The following is a 16,150-nucleotide window of genomic DNA, read 5'->3' as shown; positions in this document are numbered from 1 at the left end:
GCATGTTCATTGCATAAACTGATTTTCTCGACTCTCCAATGGAGTTCTGAATGCTAACCTTTTAGGTACCGGAATAAAAAGTACTCTACACATAGAGAAGAAGTCAGGCTTTTGATCACAAAGTCTTGGCAAAGAACGCTTATAATTAATTTTATTCCCGCGATTCAATTTTTTGAAACCTGGATTTATATCCACGTATCCTTTGACGTCTGGGACGGGCAACGACGTGCCCTCAGCCAACTGATAGAAATAGAGGAAATATGTTAATCTCTATTCTTTCCATAAAATCTAATTCTTCTGCAGCATCAAACAATTTTTTTAACATACACTTTTATAGACCGTATCATAAAACGGTTATACTGCTCACAATAGCCTTTCAGTGCATGGGAAAAACCAACAAACAATTTTTCCCAATCTAATCTACGAAGTTTGGTCTGCCATATATCATTTTATAAATAAAACCAAAAATTATTTTGTACAAAACTATGGCCTAAATGTTTCACTTTAAGAATTTTAACTGGCCTAACGGAACAGGTATTACGACGCAATCGTCTCCTCTTCGTCATTATCCGATAGACAAACCATTTCGAACGAGGTATCCTCATCACTCTTCTTCCTTCGGCATAACGGAGACTTCCTGTTGCCAAAACGGTGCCTCCGCATATACTAACCTCATAATCTGTTGAATTAAAGTTTGGCACAAAAATAATTAAACCTGTGAATCTGATCAATCCACCGGATTCACATTTTACTGGTGCAGTAAACTCCTTACTCTCAAGAAATCTTATTAACATGGAGGAAACATGATTTTTATGATCGAGCTTCTCAAACAAAATTATGGAAATTCTGATAAAGACCCTGGTACGAAAATTTACCCACATCGGGATAACAAACATAAGGCATCATGTCACGGCCGATGAAGGACTCAATATAAGAACTCTTGCCTAAATTAGACTCAATCCACAAATCTAATTGTTTCTTTTTATGACTGTGATCAAAAATACTTTTGTTAAACCAAATAGCGTACTTCATAGCCCAACGAAAATAATTACGATCTATTCCTAGAAATGAATTTGGATTACTTACACGGGAACGATATTCATCATGAAAGACTTTAAAAACTTATAAATATTCTTATGTTCTACAACAAAAGGATCACAAAATGAATAAGTGTCCGTAAACTTAGTCCACTTAGCAACCCGATAATTAAAATTTAACTTAATTGAACTGATGTTCGTTAGAAGTTCAGTATTCTCTATGGAGATATACTTGAGGCAAGACCGTTCAGATCGAGAAGCCTGCTCGTCAATTCCAATGCACGGAGAGTAAGACTAACAATTAAATCTCCGCGGTAAGTTCCAATAGAATAGAACTTATTGATGAACACCCGAAGTTTATTTTTTCCTGGATATGCCAGTTCACCGAGTTCGTCAAAGAAAATTATAAGCAATTTACATACAGCACTGAAAAAATTTTAGAAACTTCCCCCAAAAAATACAGTCAACTTCCCCTAAAAATATTTTATACTCCGGTATTCTATTTTTACTGCATCTTGGTTAGTACAAACACCCGTATCTTGTGACCTCAATTTAAATAATCGTGAATTGCGGCTATACCAAATTCAGCTGATTGATCCATTGTGACTAGATGATTCAAAATAAATAGGAAATTCAAAATGTGAATGTTGAGAATAAAAAAAATACCTTTACCCTTCGGCGTTTAAAGGAGAAATTAAGGTCCAAAACAGCAATTTGATGAATAAAGTTCTTTTGAATTTTATGGTATGCTCATTGGGAAAAGTTTAAAATGAAATTAAGCCAATGACAAAACTAAAATCACCGATAAAAGATCTAAAAAGGCACACGTGAAAAATAGCCACTACAATATTTATTAACGCGTTACTGCTATCACGTTAGAGTGCCGAACTCTGGATGAACAGCAGACGGCTACCTTGTTAAATGAAAAACCAACCCGCCTGTGTTAATGCGAGGATCAAGTCCCCGTCATGAGCTCCTAGATCGATACGTTTTCCACCACGGATTTCTCCTTGTGGCCTTCAGAAAGTATTCATTGGCGATCCAATACTCAGTCACCCCACGGAAAAAAATAGAGCCCAAGTGCGCTGTGGGAGTTACCGAAAAAAACTCGATTCGGCATTCAAACAAGGAAATCCCACGACCAGAATACGGAGAAGATAATTCTCAGATGTTTTCCCGCTAGGGATTCCATTCGAGTAAGCCGTCACTGTAGATATTTTATGTGAGAAATATATTAAAATAGTTCTACCGAAAGACAAGACAATTATTATTACGATAAGAATTTGACACCATGATTTCTAACTTTACTTCTTAAACTGACGATAAATAAAATATTTTCGTGCTGCATTTTCTAGAAAATTGGTACATTTAAAGATAAAAAGTATTACATCGGCTCTCGTCAAATCCGTAGGGCGCAAGAGAGTTTAGGGGTTCAAATGTCCTCAGAAATGATTTTAGGATATGGTTTTTATCTTCAAGAGAAGCCCCCCGAAAATATTTGATAGCTACAGACTCGGCCTTAATGACGCTGGTGTAAGCGTGAGACGAGGTTCATCACTACTAGAATATGGTATCATTACGAAATGGGAGATATATTTTTAAAACAAAATATTGCAAAAGGCTAAGCTCGCTCAGGGTGAAAACATGCATGGAAATTTCTTGCTTCGAAATGACATGGGATAAGGGACACAAAAGGGATACATGTCAAAAGTAACAATAGCCAAAAATAGTAATAGGCTCACTTCATCCTTTTTTATGGGATGAAGTTTTGTTAGGTGTTGAAAAGTTACTCTTCATAAATAAAAAACTTATATGTTGTCGTCAAAAGCGATTTTCAAATGAAAATTTCCGCCGTGTTAAATTTTGATTTAGAACCAGCAAATCGCATTCAGAAAATTAAAAAAATGGACCCAAATGGGTGATTTGGGCTCCACAAATTCTCGACTAATTTATTATGAATGTGTATTTATTGATTTCAAAAGACGCAACTTGATAAAAAATTATACATTCTTTTGAAAGATAAACGGTTAGCAGACATTTTTTGAGCTGCAACATAGGAATTTCCCGGAAAACATGTGCTTATCACAGTAATATTGGGAAAAATCGTGACTAAAATGCGATTTCCGAGTGTATTTGCAATTAATGTAAAATGATTATACTTATAAGCTACCGAATGAAATGAGATGCATTCAAATTCTCCAAATTTTCTGGCTAAGCGTCAAGATGTTTAGCTATTACATTAATTCTTCACCTTAAGAATATTGTTTACCTCGGCAGTGTTGTTAATCTCGTTTTGGGTAAGATTCCAGCATTAATTCATTACATTTTATGACACGGAGTTTCATAAAAGAGAAAATCAATGGAATAGAAGTTTTTCAAGATGTTGGGCAAAACTTGTCACGTCTTTATTGGTACCCCGTTGCACGCCGTTCGACTCGGGTTGATAAATCTAAAGAGGAATGCGGGACGGTAGGATCGGAATCCAGCATACCTTGCTCTCTTTCGCCATTCTCCACGGCATCCAAGGTGAAACTTTTCCCGGTCCGAAGTGGATTTCTCCCATCGACCCCTGTATCCCCTTTTTCTGGCTGGATGGGCACGACCTCTTCATCCTGATGAGAAGAGAGACAAAGTTCCATTTACTTGCTCTCTTCGTAAATTACAAATATATGTTCAGCAACAAACCCGACACATCCAATCATTCATCCTTTCATTTTGTCCAGGATTCGGCCCCGGGCAAGATTCCATTTTTAACGAAATCGGTGGAAAAAAACGAATACATTATTCCAAAATGATTTTGTAGCACGCAATTAAATATAAAGTATTCGATCTACATTTTGGCTTCCGAATACATTGTTGCAAAAAATAAAGCACTTTACTTATTCAGGCTCTCTTAAATTGATCGATTGAGTGAAAATTGTAAACTCAAACTATAAAGTATGGTTAATTTTTCATGAAATCCTTAGATACTTGAACAATTATTTTTCCCTTAAGTTTTCCTCCTCTTTAGTAATTGAGATTTTTTTAACGGTTGGCAGTCGTTATATATAGTGCAAGTGAAGGTACTAGGTGTAAAGAAGAAAGGAGAGAAATAAAATGTGCGGTAGAGTTTTGGCAATAGAGAAAAACGGAAAATTTCAAGGGCATGAGATAAAGATTTTACTTATGCACAACCTTTCCAGTGACTATCGCAAGGTACAATAGAGGTTGGCGAGCTGCGAATATTCTATCCCCAACCTGTGCGTTGAAAAGAGTAAGACGATATGATATGTTCTATTTCATTTTTCCAAATTTTTCTCAAGATATTAAGCCATCAGAAAAGAAATCGATTTTCAGACGGACCAATACTTGTGCCACTTAATTTTTCGGGATACTTTTCCCTCATACCACGTATATGTATGTATGTTACGAGTATGTCAGAGGTTAACTTTCCGCGTAGGTAAAACTGAACTTAACATCATATTTTTAAACTTTAATTTTAATTTTTTACTTATCACCTTCAATTTTTCAAACCGAAACACCTTATGACGTTTGTACTGAATACTGTTAGCCTTGAGTTTGTAGGTAGTACATTAGCTGGCAAGTCTAATGAACTAATACAAAAAGGCCCCATTTCGATAATTTATAATAATTATTACTAAATATTAGTCTGCATAAATAAATCACTAACTAACCCACTCATCCACATATTTGCTTGAGCATTTTTAATCAAGCTACAGGGATGGCATTATTAGGGGAGGTTAATGAGTGCTTGCAAATGAGATCAAAAATTTATTGACGTATTGTCTTGGGTACGTTCATATATTTTGCGAAATTTTGACATTCAACGCTTGTCGATAAGAAAGCGTCCAGTTTCCGCACGGAAAAAGTTTCCTTTACTCATTAAAATTGGAAATAACTGATGATATTGGGAGGTGTTAACCGATAATTTATAGATTGGTAATTTTCATTAAGCATAAAGAATAAGAAAGGATGGGCAGAGAGAGACCAGGTGTTGATATTATCCTACTTCAGATGAAAAGCGCCAAGGTGAGATCAGCTTAATGCCGTATCCGACGGACGGTGATGTACTTGTAGTGCCCTCTACACGACACCAAGGCAGAGATCAGAATACTCAAAGAAACTTTAGCCACCGCCATGATTCGCTCTCGGACCAAGGGAACGGGCAATTCCTTTCACAAGATTAAAAAAAAATTGGCCGAAAAATTGGTCAGTCCCAACAGTGTAGGGCCCACGGTTAAACGTAGCGTTGGTTATTTAATAACCTTTGTACGAGCGCGATCGTCCAGAATGGAGCAGGTTATTTAAAGTTGTAAATAATATGCGCAAGTAGGAACACAATTTTCCGCTCTAGCTTCTAAAATTTAGAATTCTCTCTAGAGAACGCTCCTGATAGATGGAGGCCAAGAACATTCTTTGGGTGAGACACCGAGAAATTTACTGTTTCAAAGAGCCTACCATTGTTCGATCCATTCTTCCAAGACTAGAATCGGGTATGCAGGTATCTCTAAGGTCCTTCATGTGTGGCTTAGTGAAATTTTTTACCTCCTTTGTGACAAAGAATGTTACATTCCGCTGGCGACCATTCCCCATTCACTCTTAAGCCTTGATAGAGAAAAATCACGTCTCTTTGTAAAAAAGCGACGCCGTCACGAGGAACTTGAGGATTTCAGGAACCAGCAAATTTGCAAAGCACAAGATTATTCCAGCGAATAATCGAATTCGGTAAAAAATTCGGTGAAATAATTTTGGCCCTAATCTTGGAAGATTTTGCTTCCTCTGCTATTAAAACGAAATGTTGATGGCTTGCTCATCCTTACTCATTACATCTTGGCAGCGAATTTAAACATAAAATTACTACATCGTAGGAAAAACATTCTTAAGTTTAGTGACAAAAAATCATTAGAAAAAGAAATGGTTAAATTACGCGTAAAATACTGCTGAGAAAGGAGTTAAAAAGGAGGGAGAATTTAAGAAATGATTGCCCCATTTTTCCAAAGGATACCACAAAAGCTCCGCGTTATTCGACAGTATTCTTAAACTTTTTCTGAAACAAAATTTCGATGCACAAAGGTATGAGTGGAAGACCCTCTTCAGGTAATTTTTTCAGCCCTCAATAAGAAGCAATATATAATTACAACTTCTTTTTTCTGCAGAGGGCGGCGAATTCAAGGTCTTCCCTGGCCATGCAAAGAAGGGTGTTTTGTCTGCCTATGTAGCTGAAGAGGTCGGACTCGCGGGCTTAGGTCTTGAATAGGTTTTCCAGCTGCCTTATTATCCTTCTCCATTCAAGAGTTGGTCAATTAACTCCCTTTGTCGCAGCCATTCAGTTTTTTTTATTCTCATGGCCAAGAAGTTCTCTTCTTTTTGTTCATGTCCTCCTAGCTATTGCTATGGAACGCGTGGACCCATGCACAAAATTCAAATTGTGTAATAATTCTGACTCGCATAAAGAAAAGACTTTCTTTGACTGTTTCAGTTTTGGCATACAAACCAGAGTTCCAAAGAATTTTTACCCAGTCTATTTTTCAAAAACTTCATATAATGGCACTTGGGCAATAATATTAAGAAGCGTATCATTGCATAGGGAATAGTTTAGGTTCCCTAAGATCTTGGATTTTGTCTAAAATTGAGTGAATTTTACTTAACAGCAAAATTTACTTAGAGCCGGTGAAGAAATATGTTAATCTACAAATATATCTTTAATTCCATTAATATGTTAGCACGCAGCTTCAGAGAAACTAAAATATAAAAGAAAAAACTTTTAAGAAAAAAGGTGAAAAGAAAGCACTATCTCTTAGGCAACAGTTAAACTTTAAAATTAGATTCGATGTATTTTATTGCTCAACTCATTTATTTAAAAAAAGCCTAGGTGATAACAATTGATTGAATACAGAAAGCGCGGAAAATACTTGAAATTGCAAGTTTATCCGACGAGAAAATCGGAGGTGAAAGTCTTCAGCGTTCTGAGAAGTTGAAAAATTAGAAAAGTAGTTCAAAACTCATATAAATTTCATAATGTAGAATCAAAAGGTAAGAGAGGGGAGATTCTTTTTCATTTTATCCGTTTGATGTGTAAGTCATCTAGAAAGACGTTCTCCACGGCTACCTCGACACATATTAAGAGCTTTCATTCAAACTTATGACAGGGAAACAATCTTCCCCACTCGTCTTCCCAAGGCAATGTTTTGTACGAAGAAAAGAAGGAGCATCTTTTTACATTATATTTAAGGTGTGATAAATAAACCGATTTCTGCAATTTTTTAGCAAACTTTTCCCACCTCATAGTACAATTATTGCTGTAGTCTTGATTCGTACCCCCGAACACAAATATTGCAATCACAGGATAAATTTGATACTACTTCTAGAACTTGAGCTCTAGTCCGAACTCGTTGATGGTGGTAATGGTAAACTCACAGTGGTAGTTAAATTGTTAACTTGGGTACTGACAAAATTAAAATGTTACCATGGCATTCTCTGTGTTAGATGGGACTGTAAATTGGAGTAGCCTTGACGTTTCCTACGGAGTAATAGTCAATCATTTTTCATCTTCATTCTAAGTCCAAATCACTTGATACTTTTGCACAACTTTTCTAAGACGAATATTAATTTCCTGAATGCCCACCGCATCGGCTATTGATTAAAAGAAATTTAGGCTTCATCAAAAATCATCTCATCTGCAAAGAAAGGTATGGACTCCATTCGAAACAAATAGTGAAAATTTCAGATAAAGTACAGTGGTAATCAGACAACATATTTGGGTACAATATAAGGTATTACCACAGTTTTTACATTGGAATTAACTGATATTTTCAGCTGAATAAAGTAATTACTTTTATAGAAACCATATGAAGGGGAAGTTCCAAGAAAATTTAGTTTACGCGCATGAGCTCTGCAAAGCATCATTTGAAAAAGTCATCTGCAGAGACAGTAAAACGTGATGAGAATTGTTTTTGAATTAAAATTCTCTAGTTTCACTACACAAATTTTCTAGATTTAAATGGCATTTATTTCAATGGCGTTATATTCACTGAGCCAATTTAGTGACCCTCCTCACATTTCCCTTCATTATACTTTTTAACAGTCTGACATTGATCTATATATTTTTTCATCAATTAACGAAGATTAAATAGGGATAACAAAATTCTAACTCAAGTATATTCTTTTTTTAGACCTCAATTACATAATACAATATGCACTCGGTACATTCAATTTATAATAATTAATATCGTAGGTAACTTCACGTAAAAATGGGGTGTTTTCTCCGCTGAACAACGAAGTGTCACCTAAATTCTTTGCACGTAAAATAGTTGTCTTCAATTTAATTAGCATTACGGGAATATAAGTGGGTTCTCCCAGCGTACATTTCTCTTCTTACAATTAGCTTCTTTTATAATTTAATTTAAATATGAATACCTTTTTAATTTACTTTTTCCAATACAGAAAAAAACAAAGAGCTAAGTAATCTTCGTCTTCTTGGTTATTACTTCACTTTCGTGGGGCCTATATTAGCAGAAAATTTTCCGATGCATTCCAGTATTATCAAAATTATTTTCCATGTTTAATGTAGACTAATGTAAACTTTCAATCACGGAGCTTCAGTTGGAAACATAATTTTTCCTGCTAGCAGTATTTTGAGCATTTATTCCATGACAACAAAAGTTTATGCGAGATCGTTTTTCCTCCTAACTCAGCATAACCAAGGGAAGATTAATATTTTCACAAAGAGGCCAAGCACTGCTATAAGACGAAAAGTTTCCAATTCTTGATTGAGGTACTTTAAAAACTTCTGTCATAAGCTAAGAGTGGAATCCTGATAACAGTTAATCAAGAGCAGAACTCCAAATTAGCGTTTGAGCCACGTTATTTTAATAACAAAAAGTCAGGATATTCATTAAAAGGGACGCCGAAAGGCAATGAATATGTAGGCAAGAACACTAAAAGTAACTTTGTTATATTACAAGCAGAAAATATTTCCTGTCAATTTTCAAATTCTTGGGATAAGTTAACGTTCCAACCCTAAAATTTCAAATGATAATTCTCAGAGAGCCCTGATTTCCATTTTAGTCGTTCCTCGTAGCAGTAAGTGAGCAAAAACTTTCAAGGGGATAAGTGTCAGAATTTATGGAGCAGATAGATCATAGAAAACAGAAACTCCAGGGAAAAATACACAAGATATAATGAAAAATATAAATATAACTTCTCTGTGCCGAATTATCTATAATTTCCCTACATCGAATTTTTTATTCTACTTCCATTTCAAAGGTAGATCAGCATAATTTTGAAATATTAGTTAGATTATTCCATTTAAAAATTTTGTTCCATGAACGCAGTATTTTATACCGTTTTCATTAAAAGAAGACCAATAACTACTCTAAATTCTCGATCTTTTCTCCTTTTCCTAAGAAATAAAGACCCCTTAAATATAATTTTAGTAATTTATTTAGTCATTATTAACGTACTGTTTAGTTACAAAGATGAAAGACTCTCATCATAAAGTCACTGACTAAAAATATTCAATCTATATAAAAAGTGCTCAGACTTTACTTGGTGGGACCACATATCTTTAGTGCGAAATAACTCCGTTTATAATGTTCCACAAAACTTTATTATTCCGACAGTGGGTTTCAACTACTAGTAGGTCATTATCATGGTGATCAAAACGATTACCTTGACAATGACCAGTAGTTGACATTTTTGATCACCATGAAAATGAATATCTGGCAATTGGAACCCGGTGTTGGAATAATTGTTTTGCTGAACATTACTAAGTCAGTTATTTCGCAGTATTGGGCAATATAACCAACAAACTTGTCATTAAAAATTGGGAATATTGCTTACCAATACCATTCAATAAATTTATATTTCATAATTATTCGGATTTTCTTAAGGCCTATATTATATTTTGATTTCGTAATACCTAGAGCACGGTGTTAAAGGCCGTAGTACTGAGAGAGAGATGCAGAATTTTCCCTGGCTTTGACCCATGCAGCCGCAGTGGGAATGGGAGAGGTTGAAAACTTTCCAATGGCTCGAACTCGAGTAGCGGAATGAAGGGGTGGCGGGAAATGAAGGCCCTTCGAGAGCTTCAAATCGTTCGTCAACGCCCTCTCGGGGGAAAGTCCTCCGGAAAAGGGTTTTCCGGAAGCGGATGGGTCGGAACAGCGTCAAGCTGGCGTGAGGTAATACGACAAAAATGGAACTGGGATTGGACGAGAATGGAGTGGAGTGATGAGCATGTAATGAGGCTGTTATGGGAGTTGATTGGGATCGGGTGCCTTCGGCGGAAAGAGAGAGAGGGTGGAGAGTGAGGGGACAACACTGGCCCCCTCTTACACAACGCACATTTTGCAGAGGACTGTGATTAGTTTTTAGAGGAAAAGGTATGGAGTTCAAAAGTTATGAGGACGAGTGGACGCTATATGGACATTTTTAGTGGTGAATGTATGTGGAGATGACCATTTATTCCAAGAAATGAAAAAATGGAGATAAAAATTAGTAGTAATATACAAAAAGTACAATTTCTGGCGTAATTTGTTGGAATTATTTGATATTTAAATCAATGATAGTATTTGTCTGTTGTCATCCTCCTTCATTTATACTAACCCAAGTTTGCACATAATGCCAATTACAAGGTCTCATCGCTTTTGTTTGCGAAGTAATGTTAAGGACAGGTTCGAAAAAGTTGCCTTCCTGTAATTAGTTTAGGAAAATTACCTCATTTGGGCACAAGTTTATTTACAATATACTTTGAATATATTTTAAATTTGCTTAATTCAAGTTACATTGGCATGAAAATGGCATTATATGGCAATTTCCAGGTCGATAGAAATGTATGTTTAATTATAGATAAATATGCTTAGAGTAAAGATTGGTAGAGGGTGACTGACGCCTACTACTATGTTCTCAATACAACTCGAGCGTCAATAGTAATGTGGTTTTGTGTCGTGTAACTTGCCTACAAAAAGCGAATAAGAGGATAATTGCTGCGTATTCGGGTGCCAAGAAAAATCATTCAAGGTAAGCCTAGTGGCCTTTTACTGATGAATTAAGTTAAAAATATTTCAAGAATTCAAATTTTATTTTGATATGTGCCTAATCGTTTATTGCGGGCTCATTGATGTTTAATTTTCCACGTCTCATGATATTTTTAGGCCATTCTTCCAAATATTCATCGTGGTTGTGACTTTTTTCCAACAATTTTTTGAGTCAAATCATTCAAATGGACTCTTCGTGACCCTCTCGCATATTTTATATTAAGAGATTTATATAGTGGAGAAGAGCAAATCTAAGTTCATCAGAATGCATAGAAATGAAATGTTCATGTAGCATGTGCAAATAGCAATATCTATGGAAGGTATGTAAGTTTAAAACTGCATGGTTGAATATTTTTATTCCGAGTTTATTGAGGCCCTATATTAGTTTTTAAACTATCGGCTGCTATTATTATTATCTTAAATTGATTGTTGTTTTGAAAATTATTTTATACACGGCACATAACTATGTGAAGTTACTTATTTCGTGAGTGCCGAACACCTTTAAATCGAGTCGACCCCAATTAGGCATAGGTCGACCATATTCAAATATTTAGATATAAGTTTAAATTGGGATTAATTTTCAACATAAGACCTTCTTGCTTTCGTTTGTGAAATAATGGTAAGGGCCAGTTCGAAAAAAAGTGGAATCCTTTTAATCTTTCAGGAAAATATTGCATATATGCGTGTGCACATATGCACACGTTTATTTGTAATTTTTTATTTATATTTATTTTAGCTCAAATTCTATTGGAACATGAATACATTCAGAACAAAAAATGACGTGACATCTTCAAAATGACTCTAAATTTCTTTTGATTCACCTCAAAAAAATTTCGAAAGATTTAGATGGGTTCGAGATTTAAGACTCCAAAATCGCGCTAATCCATTATGACTATTTTAAATATTAGTATTATAACGTCGATGAGAGCGCAGAGGAGATGGATATGCATAATGAAATAGTCAAAAGTACCGTTAGTGTGGACATTTTGTCTTTATTAAGCTCCACCTCTTTGATAGTGGCATGGAGGGATGTTGTTATCGAAAGCGAAGAAGGTTTATTCGACGAATCATGCTAAAATTGAACTTATCGACTTATTCTTGATGGTAATAAATTACCAAACATCATAATAATTATGTTGATGCGCTAGATATACTAAGTATGAAGGTACCTAATGGAAGAACACTTGGATTAATGTATCCTGCAAGATATGCATATTATTTTCGTGAACGCCGTGCGGAAAACTGTCACCGAAGGCGACAAATACAAAGAGAGGTGGCCTGAGATCCCGTTGCGATACCGTTAATATAATGATAGGAATATGAAAAGTAGCAAGAAAAAAGTGGTTAAAGTAAATAAATCTGTGATATAGATGCATTAAAAATAATTATAACTTTGATATTTCCGTTAATGTCAACAATTATCAAGTGTACGGACACTATTTTAATCGACAACATGAACATCAACAATTATTTTCGATATTTTCCTTGGAAAAATACCGCTTGCGAGATCTTGTTTTAAAAATTAACCATGTGAAGTCTTGATTACAAATTAGTGCAGCAATGTGGCAGTTTTTTTGTAATTTCAAAAAATGTAATGATTCCATTTTACCTGCTAGCGTTTATAAATTGTGGACATATTGCACGTATATGCTCGACTTCGAATCATGTATATCACTATTCCATTCACAGGCTCACATACATACCAGACCAATGGTAATGTAATTGCATTAAAACTTTTATCAAAAGAATACTGTTGACGTGTCTACAATAAATTATAATTGTAGTTAACACTTTTCTTCAACGAGTTTCGATTCAATATACAATATTAAAAACACTCGATTTGTCGTAAAATTATGTCTCCCAACACTCGCTCCACTTACACAATAGATCACTGCTTAATGTGTGGGGAGAGGAGTTTCTTGAATAAAAAACGAATTATAGATGCAACGCCCTAATCAGATAAGCACAGAATGAGTGACTACCGTAAAAGTAAAAAGAAAAATGAATTTAGTCGTAGCACAAAATATTGAAATGGCTTCAAAATATTGAAATAAACCTCTGATTTAGATTCCACATTTTATCGTTCTGGGACCATATGTGAGAGTACCGAGGAAACCTCTAAATTAAATCGACCCCTATTAGGCAAAAATCGACCATATTGAGTTGAAAACTTCCAAATGAATGCACAGTTTATATTTGAAACATTAGACGATGGAGGTTTGAGTATTGAGCGAAAAGATGCACTGATAAGGCATCAAGCTGATACGGCAACAGGGATTGCAAATATGTGTGCAGTATCTTATAGCATTTGATACTATTAAATAAGCTGTTATTGGATTTGGGTATTGTACGGGCCATATATTTTTGGGGTAGTCGAACAAAATATTGCGTTGCAAGGGAATAAAATGACGGTATCGTGAAAGGACGGTGTGATGCTGGCAATATAGCCATGTGCAGATTCCTATTTAGCCAAGGGCAGAAGAAAGGGTTTCCAGAAGAGAATGCGAATAAGGGGTTCCAAATATTTCGAGAGATTGGCTGGGAGTGGGGTTATTCGTTGGAAGAAAAGGGCAGTGAGGCAGCAATGCTGGGATGTTCTAATTACGGGCGAAATTAAGTGCACCCGATCCCTTTCCACATTCGTAATCAAGTGGACGGCAGCCAACCGATATTGGAACCAGGAAAAGCCCACCGTATCTCATCGGAATGAATGATTAGACATATTAATTCTCAATTCTCCCATTCAGAAATACACCTAATCAGACCTTTTAAAAATTAATTTTTGTGATTATATCTCGTAATATGCACCGAGCAATTTCCAAGTGTGAAAAATAAATGCGCAAGTTCAGATACGATACGTATGAAAATGAGAACTACCAAATCATCATTGAGAGTACCCGATTATGGCTTGGCAATCAAGCTCGGGGCTTCTCGTACCATGGTATACCATACCCGAGTATTCATCAATACTATTTTATATAATGTTCATTTTGCGTTGGAAGAACTTCGCTTGTTGACTGACATGGCGATAAAGAAAGCAAATTAGTACAGGGTTCTATTTATAATTTGATACATTAAAGTAATCAATTATCGGACTTGTGTAGTGAGTGCTGCAATTTTTAGTAGGAAGATTGGACGTAGAAGATGGAATACTGCGAGATTTTTAGAAATCTGGTAAGTTTTCAGATACCTTGAATATGCATTTGAACAAAATGAGCTACGGATAAGAAGATAAGAAGTAATGTGCTTCGAATAATACGCGTAAGGATCGAAAGTGAGGAGAAGACAACCAGCGTGGATTAAGTAAGAACAGAAAAACGAGAGAGGTGTTACTTTACCTCACATTTATGTCATTAAATTTGTTAATTTGAGGAAACAATCCTTAAACTCTTCCAATGAGAAATTTTTTATTTTAAATTTTCATTTTATAACGCTCTGCAATTTTTTACTATTATATTATACGCATGATTCCCAAAATCTTAAGTTCTGTTGTTAATAGCCATCGTAGATGTGGAAAAAGTATTCGATGATGTGGAGATGAGATGTATGAGCGAAATTGAGTAAGAAGGGAATGAAATACAATGGCAAATGAATGACTACTTACTTAATGAGGAGCTGCTGGCTGACATTCTGATTGTAACACTTATCACTAATGTGTAGCAGAGTACATAAATGGAAAGAAATATACACATTTTAACAGGTGTAAGTACCTGAAAATGAATCGATGGAGAAATAAGGGTGATAGCCCGAGAAAATACTTAGGCCAAGTGAATAAGCATTTCAGGAACAAGAAAAGAAGAGGAAGAGAAGGAATGCCATATTATAGAAAAATAATGGTCTTTTGTGGTGAAAGAACTTCATCTCAGCACTCTAGGACCAAAATGAAACGCGTATATAACAATTTTTAATTATATTTGAAACAAATGACTAATTAATGCGCCCTAATTATTGGCAGCAACACTTTAAAAAAATAGTGGGAATGATAAAAATATGAGAGAGAATTACATTCATATAATCAAAATTTGCCGATATTTCATACAATCACGATTTGCAGCAGTATAATGGGAACTATCTATTGTAATTAATGCTAAGAGTACAACTCACTACTTAACAAAGAACTCATAAGGCTGACTTCACCGAGGGGTTTATCCTCTTGGGTCTAACTCTCCACATTCCTCATCAAGAGTAATGCTAACGTTGAGGCAATATGGGCACGACATCTTGAAGTGGGCTTGAAAAAACTCAATTCCTGGGATGCGTGGCATGATTTACGCATTTGATGATTTTATGGGAACACGGACGATTATGTGACGTGGACTCGTCGACTGCCGTCAGCCAATCGCAGAATCGACATTTGATACCCTCTCCTAATGCTCGCTCGGCTAAAGAGCTCGGCACTCGTTATGGAGTGGAGACAAGCATTTCCACTTCGGCATGATGGCAAGAGGATATGGATCGGGGGGAAAAAACGAGCCCGTCCGTCTGAAGATGCTTTCAGTTTACTGAGCGATCTGATTTGCATCAATCCTTCAAACTTTTTATGAGTTTCTTTGGGGCGAAAAAAACTTGGGTCCTTCACCCGCTGAGATGAAGATTGATCTGAAAGATTTGACAATCATCTCCAACTTTACCGATTTTGTCATCTAGTGCCACGGCGTACGTTCCTGGTATCTGAGAGCACAAATGACTGCATGTAGTGCTCGAGTGAATTCAATGTGTAAGCAGTTCAAGGGATAAAGATATGTTCATCAAGTACCACCAAGTCTAAATTCCTTCCTTTAGATTTGCATTCCAAACTTTTGTCCATACGAGACCATTTATTTTCTGCCTAAAAACCATTAAATGGTTTTCAATCCTACATCTAAGACAAACAACACAATTTTATCATATACATCTTGTAATAAAGCTATGTGAATGTGATGTTAATGCAAACACTGAGGCTATCGAAAGAATAAAACCATGGTATGAAGAAGAATATTGCAATCTATGCTGCAGGGTTGTAATTTATGCACAGATATATGTAATGAGAAATTGGTATGGGTAATGTAATGGGTAATGGGTATTGATGGGAAAAAT

The 16,150-nt window shown here is 35.6% G+C and overlaps 1 protein-coding gene across 1 annotated transcript in view; it reads right to left on the bottom strand.

The window, feature by feature from the left end:
* LOC124171417 (leucine-rich repeat neuronal protein 1-like) overlaps nt 1-16,150 on the bottom strand; it is a 219,210-nt gene that overhangs the window by 43,124 nt on the left and 159,936 nt on the right. Inside the window, exon 2 of the mRNA XM_046550591.1 lies at nt 3,529-3,649. The gene's annotated coding sequence lies outside the window, so the exon portion shown is untranslated. The remainder of the gene's footprint in view (nt 1-3,528; nt 3,650-16,150) is intronic.

This window comes from Ischnura elegans, chromosome X, assembly GCF_921293095.1.
Source record: "Ischnura elegans chromosome X, ioIscEleg1.1, whole genome shotgun sequence".
Taxonomy (NCBI): Eukaryota; Metazoa; Arthropoda; class Insecta; order Odonata; family Coenagrionidae; genus Ischnura; species Ischnura elegans.
This window is presented reverse-complemented; position numbering and strand designations above follow the sequence as displayed.